Raw genomic sequence first — 13589 nt, forward strand, 5'->3', positions numbered from 1 at the left:
GTAGAAAGACAGGGGAAAGGAAAGAAGCTTTGTCTTGCTATTTTCTAATCTAGGGGTTGCGATACAAGTTAAAGAAGATCCCAAAAGCACAAATATTAATGTAAAAGTAAATATGTAAACAGAGATGGATTTCCGTCCAATGAGTTAAATCATAGATGAGATGAATAGAGAAATGACAGACTGACAGAGATATTTGCAACATCACAACTAGCAAACTAAATGTAGAGAAATGGGTACCCTTGGCACTATTGATGGGAGCACACAGCCTAGTCTAGAACAATCTGGCAGCATATCATAATATTGAACAACTGTGTGAACTTTGACCAAAAGATCTCATTCCTAGAATATGTCTCAGAGAAATTCTCACACCCATAACCGGGACTGTAAATGTTGTTGTTTATAACAGCAGAGAATTTGAGAAAATGAAATTATATATCACTGGGGGACAGAATATTTAAAAGGTGGGTAATGTGGAATTCTAAGTGACAGTAAGACTAAACAAACCACATGTATATGCTGGAACATGCAGTGTTCTCACAAGTGGGGTTGACTTGATAGTTGTGTGACATGTGCAACAGCACAGGCCCTCTGCTTAGAAGGGCCTCACACTTTGTTTACTACTCTACTATTAGCATCTTGAAATTCTTCATAACTTTTTAACAAGGTACCTATATTTTCGTTTTGCACTGGCCCTTGCATGGTCCATAGCCCATCCTGCTCACAAACAAAGTGAAAAGTAAGAAAAGTAGGAAACAGAATGGAATTTACTGTAAAATACCATAAAAATATCTTATAGACTATATACATATACCTTATGGTGATATGTTATAATGATATTTTAGAATAAAATGGAGGTTGAATGTGTGGGAGTGGGGATCAGGGACAAGGGTTAAAGTTAAATAAGATAAGAATAAACAAAAGAGTAGAGGGCCACTATATGGATGAATAAGTCATTCACTATAAGAGTTTCCAAACTACAATGATTTGGATTTCCTTTGGGTGAAGGATGCACTGCAGAAAATTTTTTGGTAAAATTGTTCAGTATCAACTATGCTATACTTGAAAACTCTACTTTTCCATTTCTTTTGCCCAAGAATACCTGATTTTCTACCATAGATTAGATTCCAGTTGTTTATATCTTTGCAGTACATGAACTATCTTCCAGTTGGTTTTTATTTTCTTTCAGAGACACAAAATGGCATGCTAGTAGAATGTATGACTTCATAGGTGGAATTGCCTGTTAAAAACATAGGGATATAAAACTTTTCTAATAAAGAAAATAAATCTCTATGAAATTTTAATTACACTACTTAAACTATTATAACAACTGAAGCAAACCCAATTCCAACTACAATTTTGAATCAAATTGACCCCAATCTAATTACAAATTGACAAGACCCAAAGAAACTTGAAGTTATTTAAAACAGCCTCATGCCACAAAGTTCTGGCTGCCTGACTGAATTGCAAGTTCTAACACAAGTGTGTTTGCGGTCATCTTCTATCCTCTGAGTGGATGTAGGCAGGCCTGAAACAATGATGAAAAATCAGGAACTAATTCAGGAATTCTCTTCCTCCTCTTCAGATGACTTTTAAGCACACAAAATGTTAGTTGTGGAAACACTTTAGAAGTTCGGCTGGTTTAGTTTAGCCGAATTAGATCTGCACCCTCATAATTATGAAAATAGAAAATAGAAGTCGATGCAGTTCTAAAATTCCTTACAGGTTATCTCACAGCAAAGGACCCAGTGCAGACACAAGAGCTGCTTAGGGAGTAGGAAAGAGACTGGTTAGAGAGAAGTGAAAAGCCTGCGGTTTTTTACCTTTACCTACCTGGAGATGTTGAATGAGACACTTTCTCATTCTGATATTCTTATCTCTTACAAAAGAATAGTGACTCACAAGGTTACACAACTGTCAGTAGCAAAGTTAATCAGAATCAAGATATAAATTGGTTCTCTGTTTTCTGAATTCCTCCACCCACGGAGTGAAAGACTCCAGTGAATCTGGACGAGCAAGGAGACTATTAACAAGTGAATGGAAGGAAACTGTTGTTGCTAGTGTCTTTGTCAAGTCAATCTCTTGACTTGACAGTCAAAAGCAGTAATTGGGAATAAATGGCATTATAGATGTTGTAGTTGGATGACCAGGAGGATTAGGTATTTTATAGAGATGCTTGTATGACTCGGTCATTGCATACGTCCTTGAGTGAAAATTATTTTCTGAATAGAGAGTATGTGTTCTGCTGAGAAGCTTCCAATTAATCTAACACTTGAGGCACAAAACTCGGGGACTGGCTTGCCAGGAGCAGGGGATTTTAGTCCATTAACATTCTTTTTTTCGTCACTGGCTAAGAACTCACTCAACAAGTTTGCATGAGCAGCATCTGTCATACTTGAAATCAAGATTAATCTGCCTCCAGTTGAGAAATTTCTGGTTGCAACATCCTGGGCTGTTTCAAACAGAGCGAGTTCCACTGACAGCTGCCTCTGGAAGGAACTGGAATCAATCTGAAGCTCCCGGGACTGAAAGACAGACCTCTAGAGACTACAGAGACTGGGTAATGACTACTAATCTATTTTCAGAGCCCAGGTCTTGGTATTTCAGTGAGACGTGGGAAATATTTGGAGGTACAGGACTTTAATGTTGGTGAGGAGCATTATGTTTTGATTCTATTAGGTTAAGCAAGAAATAACGAGTTTAATTTGACCACTTCAGATGGAGAAGATATAATGCAGAGTTTTCTAGGCATGTTGTGATGAGGTTTCCCTTTAGAGAGCTGCAGCATTTAGACAGCAGACATCGCTATCCTATATTTGTATCTCATGGAGAGAAGGTATCATAAATCTACGCCTGGGAAAGGCAAGTGACAGATACTTTTATGGATTTAAGAGAACTTTCTTTTGGGTTGTGCACTTAGAAGTTTGGATAATGTTTTCAAAATGGCTTAGCATTTCCAAAAAGCCCTTTATTGTCTCATTTCAATGGCCTTGAGCATGAATATTCTTTCCTGAAAGCATGGTCATCTTCAGGAAAATGCAGGCAAAGTGGCTGGCAGGAGTTACTATCCCAAGTGACATTCTTGCTTACAGAAATTATGAACACCCTTCTAATACTTTGTGAAGAACATGCCATTCTCCTTTTCTGCTGCGTTGTAATGAATATCCTTCCTGGGTGAGGAGTGAAAAGGTGGTTCATTTTAATGTGATTTTATTTAAGAGTAACAGGCTCCTCCAACCTCATAATTGCAGACCTGCATTATTTCTCTCACAGCTTCTCTTTTGTTATCTATCTTATTTTATTTTTAAAATTTTGAAGCAACAATCTTTCAGAGTTCAAGAGCTTTTTTCTTAATATTGTAGAAGAGGTGTGAAAATCTAGTGCCTTTTAGATGTTTACTATATATTTTTCTTTTCTCTTGAGCATTTTATTCCCCATTCATCCTAAAACTCTTTTCTCTTCTGCTGCCTCCTGGCTTGGAGCACAGAGCTATTGGCCTCTCAATCCTATTTGAAGATCTTATCAAAGCTAACTAGTCCTTCCTCCTTTTGCACAAGGGTGCTTAATCCTCAAATCTGAAATTTGTAGGCCTGCATATCCTATTGTGTAATGATTTCTTTGCAAGCACGGTGGTGATCCAGTCATTAAGATACAAGATACGGGGCTCTCACCACCTGTCTGTCAATTGTCACACTGTGGCAGCTGCATTTTCTGTGATGCTGAAAGCTATTCCATCAGTATTTCAAATGCAAGCAGGATCACCCATAGTGGACAGGTTTCAGAGGAGCTTCCAGACTAAAACAGACTAGGACAACCCTTCTGAAAAAAATTGACCACGAACACCCTATGAATACCAGATCAGCATTGCCTGATGTAGCCCCAGAAGGAGAGAGGATGGCACAAAAACACTGGACAGAGTTCTGCTCTGCTGTACACAAGGTCACTAGGAGTAGAGAATGACTTGACAAAGACCCTGACAGCAACAAATAACTTCCTTCCATTCACTTGTTAACAGTCTCCTTGCTCTTCCTGTCTCTTTAAATTCTTTCCCGGCTGGAGGAATTCAGATAAAGAACCAGGTTAGGTCTTGATTCTGATTAACTTTGCTTCCAACAGTGGTGTAACCTTGTGAGTCACTATTCTTTGGTAATAGATAAGAATATCAGAGTTTGTGAAGGATGCTGAGGTAAGGACAAGACAAAATCTAAATTTCTGTAAACATCCCAGTAGGTTTTAGATTGAACATGTCAGGTAAAACGGGAAATTGTGGCAGATACCAAAATGTTTTAATTGACAGACAACGGTCTTCTAGCAAACCCTGTCATTTGTATCACTGCCAAAAATCTCATAATAAATAAAAGTACGGGAACTGCTGGGGCTGGCCCCGTGGTCGAGTGGTTAAGTTCGCGCACTCCGCTGCAGGCGGCCCAGTGTTTCGTTGGTTCGAATCCTGGGCGCGGACATGGCACTGCTCATCAGACCACGCTGAGGCAGCGTCCCACATGCCACAACTAGAAGAACCCACAGCGAAGAATATACAACTATGTACCGGGGGGCTTTGGGGAGAAAAAGGAAATAATAAAATCTTTAAAAAAAAAAAAAAGTACGGGAACTGCTGAAATGGTTATTACAAGGTGGAAATACTAAAACCTGTGGACTTTGTCCCATAAGAAAACTCCCAGGGCCTTTATTCAGAGATCTTTGAATTTAAATTTATACCTAATTAGTTCTAAATGTCTCAAGTTTATTTTTATTATAAGAGGAATTCAAACTAATAAAATCTTTGACAAAATATATAAGCAATAAGTAAATTAGCAGAAGAGGGAAAATTTTTACTCCTAGTATTGAAATATAATCATTACCATTTTGGGGTAATCCTTCCAGTCTTTTTGAAGATCATACTTTTTTTGTTTATTTGTCTGAGATATTTTTAAAATAAAATTGTAATTATATCTGTAAGTTGATTAAATACCGTTTTTGCTTCTATAGTCCCAAACAAATTTTGCAAAACTCCATAAATACTTACAAATTTTTAGGCTGATATATAAAAATTTTATCATAATTTTAAATAGTTGCAAGGGATGTGTTTTAAGGCACGTTGTAAATATTGATAGTTTAAAATGAAATTGTTACACAATTTTTTAAATATACCCAATAGAATAGCAATTTGATACCTAACAGCGTTCATTGAGAAAAAAAAAAATCTCATTTAATGGACTGAAATTTTATATCTTTTGTTTTTTCCTTGGATTCATATTTCTATTTCACTTTTTATACAGGTGTTTTATATATTTCCATAAAAATATATCCAAACATAATGTATTTGCATGCCTAAAAAGTCTTTTGTTGATCAATTCATTCTTCTCTGCAACTAAAAAGTGGAGATACTATATTGAAATTTAAATTGTTTTCATTTCTTGTGCCCATAAGGTTGCATTTCCTTCAATTTAATGATTTGTATTGTACTTTTCATTATTATACAGTTGGTCAAAGGATCATAAATATATTAAAAGTTTAATGAACAATTATGAAGAATTAAAATCAAATTTTATTGGCAATGAATCTCTTAATGACATGAATAGAATTTTGCCTTTTAATTCATACACCTAGGGATGATTATTATTTTTGACATACGAGACAAAATTCAACATCAGTTTTTTTCCATTTGTTCAACAGATACAAGTGCTGAAAAACCATGTTTACATAATGTCATTCAATTTTGAACTCTTTCTGAAGCTCTGGGTCACAAGTCACATAATGATGCATCCACAAAAATTATTCTTAATGGTCTACCTCCTAACTACTCATGTAGATCTTTGTTCAATTTTTTGAAAGCAAAGAATTAGAAACTAACCAATTTGCACAGGTTGATTGCCCCTAGAAAAGGATTGTTACTTTATTAATAATACCTTTCCTAGTACCAATACCAATATTATCAAGTGTTTCTTTGTTGGGAGCCTCAGACATTTTTACAGCCTAGGACAATCCACCATAGTAAGATTCAGGAGAAGAGAGAGACCTTTCCCTTGTAAAATAGAGTTAGAAAAGGAAAACCTTCTTGAAGCTAGAAATTCTCAGGTCATATTAGTCTTAGGAAAGAGTATATGTGGTAGTCAAAGATCTAGCATACGATTTTTTACAAACTATATGCCTGTATATTTCTTGGAAAGTCATTGCATACCCTAATATGAAGACTACTGGGATATACAATTCTTCCTTGAAACAGTTATTCCCAATTTGACATAACAAGTGTATCTTCATGTTATTGTGTAATCTTCCTTAATGTTTTAGTGGGTTTATCTAAAATATTTCATTAATTATCTAATATATTTAATTATCATATTATAGTTTATTTAAGCATCCTTTTATAATTGAAAGTCTGTTTTTAATTGTTATTTATTGCAAATAACAAGCATGAAAGCGATTTTGTACAAAAACATCCTCCCTACCTTGAAATTGAGAGTGTATCCTTTTAGTATAAATTTACTGGGTGGCACTTCTAGGACATAAGATACAAATGGTCTTAAAAAACTCCTGGTAAATATAGCAATACTGTTTACCAAATAGTTTGCACTAATTTATGCTAGACCTAGCAATCACTGAGAACACCTGCTTTGCAACATAGTCTCCAGTTTCTTTTTAATTGAGTTATAATCATTCAGTAAATCCGCACAGATCTTAAGTGTATAATTTGATGAGTCTTGACAATCATCCCAGTCAAGATACACAGTCCACCATCACCCTAGAAGCTTCCTCTTTACTTTTCCGGTCAACCCTATTACCAGGCAAACGCTATTGTGATTTCTATGCCAACAGATTCATTTTACCTCTTCTTGATCTTCATAGAAACGGAATTATAGGTTAAGCATTCTTTTGTGTCTGGTTTCGTTGACTCAGCACAATGTTTGTGAGATTTGTCTATGTTGTTGCATGTGTCAGTGAGTTCCTTTGCACATCTATAACATGATTGTGTACCCATTCTACTCTTGATGGACATTTGGGTTATTTCCAATAATTTGCTATTGTAAGTAAATCTTCAATAAACAGTCTTGCAAGCAAGTCTTTATGTAGATCTATATTTTCTTTTATTTTGAGAAACTATCTAAAAGTGGAATTGGAGTCTCACAGGGTTGTAAGAAACTGCCGGTTTTGACAGTCATAATATTATAAACTCCCACCAGCAATGTATGGGAGATTCACCTGCTCCTCATCCTCTCCAACATTTGGTGGTTTTGGTCTTTTTAATGTTGGCCAGTTTAGTGGGTATGCGGTAGTAGCTCATGAGGGTTTTAATTTGCATTTTTCTGATGACTAACAATATTGAGCATCTTTTCATGTGTTTATTGGCCCTTCATGTATCCTCTTTTGTGATATGTCTAAGTATTTTGACCATTTTTAATTTAACTGTATGTCTTATTATTATTTGTTTCTTGATATATCCTAGATATGAGTACTTTATCAGATATCTATTGAAATATTTTCATTTTGTCTGTGAATTGCCTTTTTTCTTTCTTGTGTTTTTGATGACTAGAAGTTTTTTATTTTAATAAAGTCTTGTTTATGATAGTTTTTCATTTAAAATTAGTTGTCTATACCAAATTTTTAAAGATATTATCTTCTGTTTTCTTCTAAGAGCTTTATAATTTAGTTTTCACTTTTAGGTTTGTAATATATCTCAATATATTTTTGTCTCTGGTTTGGGAAACATTATCAAGATTATTTCTTTTCAAAATTGATATCCAATTTTTCCAGCAGAAATGGTTGTTGAAAAGATTTTCCTTTTCTCATTGAACTGCATTTGAGCCTATGTCAAAAATTACTAGATTACATAAAATTTGGTCTATTTCTGTACTTCACTCTTCTCGTGGGTCTTTTTCAATCCTTTTGCTAGTACCACACTGTCTTAATTACAGTAGCTTTATAATAAACCTTAAAATCATGTAATGTAAGCTCTCAAACTTTATTATTGTTTTTCAAGATAGTTTAGGCTATTATAGTCTTTATATTTCTATATAAATTTTAAAATCCACTTGTCAGTTTTTATTTAAAAGCCTGCTGAGATTTTCACTGGAATGTAATCAACCCATGCTTCAATTTGAGAAGTGATAGCTGGACAATATTGAGTCTTTTATGTCTAAATAAGGTACATCTCTCCGTTTATTTTGATTTCTTTATGTTTTGTCATTTTCAGTGTAACAATCTTTCTGGTCTTTTGTGCAATTTATTTCTTATTGTTTTTCTTTTTTATACTATTTAACTCATATTTTTAAAATATTGTTGTCTAAGCATTTTCATCAGCGTAATGTAAACAATTGTTTTTTTTAAATACTAGCTTCGTATCCTGATACTTTTCTGAGTTCACTTATTAGACCTAGTATTTTATGTGCAAATTACTTAGGATTTTCTAAATGCACCATCATACTATCTGCAAATAAATTCAGTTTCACTCTTATTTTCCCACCTTTATGCATTTTTGTTTTGTGTTGGTTTGTTTTTTCTTTCTTCTTTATTTTACTTAATAGCACCTGCACTACCATGTTGACTAGAAGTGATAAGAGCAGATATCCTTGCTCTAGTCTCTCTCTTAAGGTGAAAGTAATATTTTACCATTGATTATAACTGGGGAATTTTTCATACAAGTCCTGCAACTGATTGAGGATTTCTATTTCCATTTCTATTTTGCCGAGAATTTTTTGTGAGGAAGAGGTGTTGAGTTTCATCAAATATATCTCCCATTTCAAAACTGATCATCTTTTGTTTGCTCATTTGATTAATTTCCATATTTTTATAATAATCTTGGAGACCAAATTATCCACCCATAAGATTAAGAACAATTTATCAGGAAGGAGAGTACTCCAATAGCACTCTGCAAGAACAACTGAGGTATTACTGCTCAGTAAAATTGTTGGTGAATGTAATGATTACCTTGAACTCTTTCAGGTAAAATCATACTTTTTGCCACTTTTTAAATAAGTAAGAAATGTACAGTAAATTTTAGTAATATTTTTAGCTAAAAAGAGTTAAAACCAGCAAGGACAACAACAATAAATGTTGGTAATGTAGGAGAGGAAGACATTTCCTCTACCCACTCTGGGTCCTTCTGGCTGGACAACAAATTAAATTCACATGAGACAGAATAATAGGATAAAATTAAACGAAGATTTATAACGTGTATACATGAGAGAGGCTCAGGCAAACTGGGCAACTCACCAAATGGCTAAAGCTCTCACCTTAAATATCACCCTAAGCTAAAGGCAAAGGAGGATGTTGGGGGTGGGGAGAGTCAGTTATGGGAGATTACCAGAAAAGCACAGTAAACAAGAGTAATATTATTATGCAGATTTAAGTCCTTGCCTTCTGCATTGACAAGAGTTTCTAGAGATAAGGTCATCCCCTCTTCTTCCTGGTACAGAGAGGGAGACACCTTTACAGGTGGAGATTTCCTTTACAAATGTAAATATCTCTTAACAAAGCATAAGTAAATTTTACTTTTCAGTTTCTCTCATGTCTGAAGTTTTTAAAAGTAACATGTCCAAAATAATTCTCATGCCAAAGATACATATCTTGGGGTGGCCAATTCTAGTCCCTCACAGTAACAAAGCAAGTAAGTTTCATTTACCTGCCTACCATCTCACATTTATTCAGCAAATCCATATTGTGGCCGTACCATATACCTTATGTTAATGGCCTACATTCTCATAAATGATGAACAGATATTTATTATAAAACACTACCACTTCCTCAGATATTCTTTATAGCAGTCATATCCTGATTATTCTAGTCAGTGTGTTTTTATTCTTCCAGGCTTCACACTGTGAATCATTTGAGCCAGAGTTTGTTTTCCTCTTCTCAATAACACACAGCACCTGTTCAGCCTAATTACAGCCTTTGTGGTTATCTAATGCTGATTTTTCTGTGCTGTTTCCACTTACTATTCTGTGTATTTGCCTCAGAGAAAATAGTCCTATTTAGAAGCCCTTTAAAACCAAAATGCTCATGTGATTCTTCCTGCTACAGAGGGAAGGAAGGAGGAAGGGAGAGAGGAAGAAAAGGAAAAAAAAGGAAGAGGAAGGGAGTGAAGAGAGAGCAGGAGGAAGAAAGAGAGAGAGAGAGAGAGAGAGAGAGAGAGAAAACCTTCCAGATGGTGCACTACAATGGTCGGAAATGCCTCTTTCTCCTGAATAAAATTTATCCCAATTTTTCCCAGAGGTCCAGGAATGAGGAAGTTGAAAAGATAACCAACTTCTTTTGAATAAGATTTTCAGCTTGTAACTTTTTATATTAAATTATTGAAAATTCCATGAAATGTAGTCATGCTGATAGTCACTAAACGAAATGAAATGATGCAAGGAATGATCCACCACTCATGTCAAGTACTATCTGGGGTACTGTTTAAAAATGCAGGTCTTGAGTCTGTTAGGGAGGAAGACATTTCCTCTACCAACTTTAGGTCTTTCAGGTTGGTCTATGAATTAAATTCACATGAGAGAAAATTAAACAAGGCTTTATAACATGTATACATTGGAGAGACCCAGAAAAACTAAGTAACTCTCCAAAATGGCAGAAGCTCTCACCTTAAATACCATCCCCGGCTAAAGACAAAGGAGGATGTTGGGGGTGGGGAGAGTCAGTTATGGTAGTTTGCCAGAAAAGCAGAGTAAACAAGGATAAGATTATTATGCAGATTTAAGTCCTTGCCTTCTGCATTGATAAGAGTTTCTAGAGATAAGGTCATCCCCCCTTCTTCCTGGACAGAGAGGGAGACACCTTTACAGATAGAGATTTCCTTTATAAATGTAAATGTATCTTAACAAAGAATAACTTCTACTCTTCAGAGTTTCTCTCGTGTCTGCAGTTATTAAAAGTAATCAGCTCAAAATAATCTTCATGCCAAAGAGACATAACTTGGGGTGGCCAATTCCATTCCCTGACGAGTATTATACTTTACTTTATAATCAAAATCTCTGAAAGATAAAGCTGAAAATTCTATTATGTTTAACAATTCTCCAGGGCTTCTGAAGTCCGAGAAAGGGAATAGATGGAAATAACATGGTAAGGATATTGGGCCACTGTAGTTGCCTCTTCTTTTGTTTTCAATAACTTTTTTGAAATATAACTTGTGTATTGTAATGTAAATACCCATTATAAGTATGCAAGTCAAGAGTTTTGAGAAATAAGTAAACCCATGTAACAACCATAAGATCAACCTTGATGTTAAACATTTTCATCATCCTAGAACATTCCTTTATGTCACTTTGTCACTGCCCTATTCCTAGCCCCAACTCACCCTTAATCTGATTTCTATCACTATATATTGGTATATTTTGTCTAAGATTTCAGATAAATATAATCATACTACACATACTCTCTTGTGTATGACTTCTTTCTTTGGCTCAGAATAACGTTTTTGAGGTTTATCCATGTGGTTATGTGTATCAGTAATTTGTTCCTTTTTTATTGCTGAATAGTATTTCATTGGATGGATATGCCACTATCTGCTTATCCAGTCTATAATTGATGGGCATTTGGGTTATATCCAATTGAAGCTTATTATGAATAAAGATGCTATGAATATTTGTTTACAAATCTTTTAGTAGGCATATGTTTTCATCATGTGGTCATTGTATGTTGTATGTTTAACTCTATAAGACTCTATGAGATGAAGCCTAATTGTTTTATTTGGTGTTTACCATTTTACACTTCCACCAGCAATGCATGAGCATTTCAATTGTTCAACTTTCTTGCCAACAATTGGTCTTTTTAATTCTAGCTTTTATGGTGAGTGTGAAGAGGTATTTCATTCTAGCTTTAATTTGCATTTCCCTGATGACTAAAGATATGGAGCACCTTTTCATGTGCTTATTAGTCATTTGTTTATCTTCTTTTGTAAAGTGTTTGTTCAAAGCTTTTGTCCATTTTATTACTGGCTATTTGACTTCTTATTGAACTGTAAGAGATCCTTGTATATTCTGGATAACATTTCTTTATGAGATACTTGTTTTACAAATATTTTCTCTAAGTCTCTGGCTTGACTTTTAAATTTTTTCATGATATCTTTTCAGCAGTACAAGATTTTAATTTTGATAAAATCCAATTTGTCATTCTTTTCCTTTATGTTTTTGGTGTTGAAGATATCTTTGTGTACCCCAAGGTCACAAAAATTTTCTGTTTTCTTCTAAACTTTCATGATTTTAACTTTTATATTTAGACCAATGATTTATCTTTTGTGAATTAGAGGTTGAAATTGTTTTTGTTTCTATGCATGATTCTAGCACTGTTTTTGAAAATATGACTCTTTGTCATTGAATTACTTTGGATGCCTTGTCTAAAATCAATAGGCTATTTGTGTGTCTATTTGTTGACTAATTATTCTATTCCATTGAACTATATATTTATCCTTATGATGCTGCATTCGCCTATGCCATGCCACAGAGGTGTGTGGTACCTATTGGTTACAATCAATAAATAACATTGATTCGTTATAAATTTGGATCTTCTATGCTTTTATTCAAATAATTGTCTAAGATATGATTGCTCTCTTCCTCCCACTCACTCTTTTCCTACATTTCTTTTTTCATCCTTCTGAGCTCCTTAGTCAATAAAAGATGAAACAAAAGAGTATGCCATCACTGATGACAGGAAAGAAATGATTTCATGTCTCTTACTAATATTGTACTTGGCATATATGTACATATATATATGTGACTTTCATCCCAATTGTCACATCTCTTTTGGGATGTGAGAATTTCACACATTTTATTTACATTTTATTGTGCATGTTCACACCAGCTTTGTCTTGTGCATTTTATTTGGTTGCCAAGCAACCTGCATACACAGGATGGTTTCTTATTTCCAGGCCATATCTCATTTTCGATTTTGTACTGATAAGAATTTTATAGTTAAATCTGTTAAGACAAAATTTCTCTTCTGCTCTGATCTTCTACTGAGTTACACTGTGCCCAAACTTCCTAACATCTATTAATACTTTGAGAAAATTTCAGTGTAGAATAGTTTTATAAGAGAAAATAAGTTTTAGTGAAAAGAATATGGAGTAAAATAGATGTTATTCAAATCCTAAACTGCCATTTTCGATCTGTGAAAAAATAATAATTATGATGATTAAGCATATAGATGCTAAATTCATAGCATAAAATTTATAGGTAAGATACTTTATATAGTAAAAATGAGAATTCTTGGTACGTGTTGTAGGCAAACAGAAATTCTTAACTGCTCTTATCAGTTTCTATCTGAGAAGTGATATTGGTGCAAAACAACCTGTCATTTATTCACCACTCTGTTCAAAGAATTGTACCATATCTGGCATAAACAAGGTTAGAGACATGAAACATATGCAAGCTGTAAATACAGGCAGAGTATAAAAAGTTGTTCTTGCCTTTAAGAAGCTTATGGATTAGTATGACAGCCAAGACCTATACATCTGAAACAATCACTGAATTATAGAAGATATCTTATAACAAGAGCTACCATTAATGGAGTACTAAGCATTGTTAGATGTTTTATAGACATTATTTATCATCTTATTTATAATTTATCATTATTTATCACCTTAAGCTAACCCCACAAGGTAAGTG

General features: G+C 34.3%; 1 protein-coding gene across 4 annotated transcripts in view; it reads left to right on the forward strand.

Moving 5' to 3' along the window:
* Positions 1-2452: 2452 nt before the first annotated feature.
* LOC124236129 (lipase member K) overlaps positions 2453-13589 on the forward strand; it is a 48839-nt gene continuing 37702 nt past the window's right edge. For 3 of the 4 annotated variants that reach the window (XM_046654845.1, XM_046654847.1, XM_046654849.1), the window contains exon 1: positions 2453-2557. The gene's annotated coding sequence lies outside the window, so the exon portion shown is untranslated. Of the gene's footprint in view, positions 2558-2588; positions 2647-13589 lie in introns of those variants that run through there. The other variant, XM_046654846.1, reaches the window with a different exon arrangement.

Source organism: Equus quagga, chromosome 2 (genome assembly GCF_021613505.1).
Source record: "Equus quagga isolate Etosha38 chromosome 2, UCLA_HA_Equagga_1.0, whole genome shotgun sequence".
Lineage (NCBI taxonomy): Eukaryota > Metazoa > Chordata > Mammalia > Perissodactyla > Equidae > Equus > Equus quagga.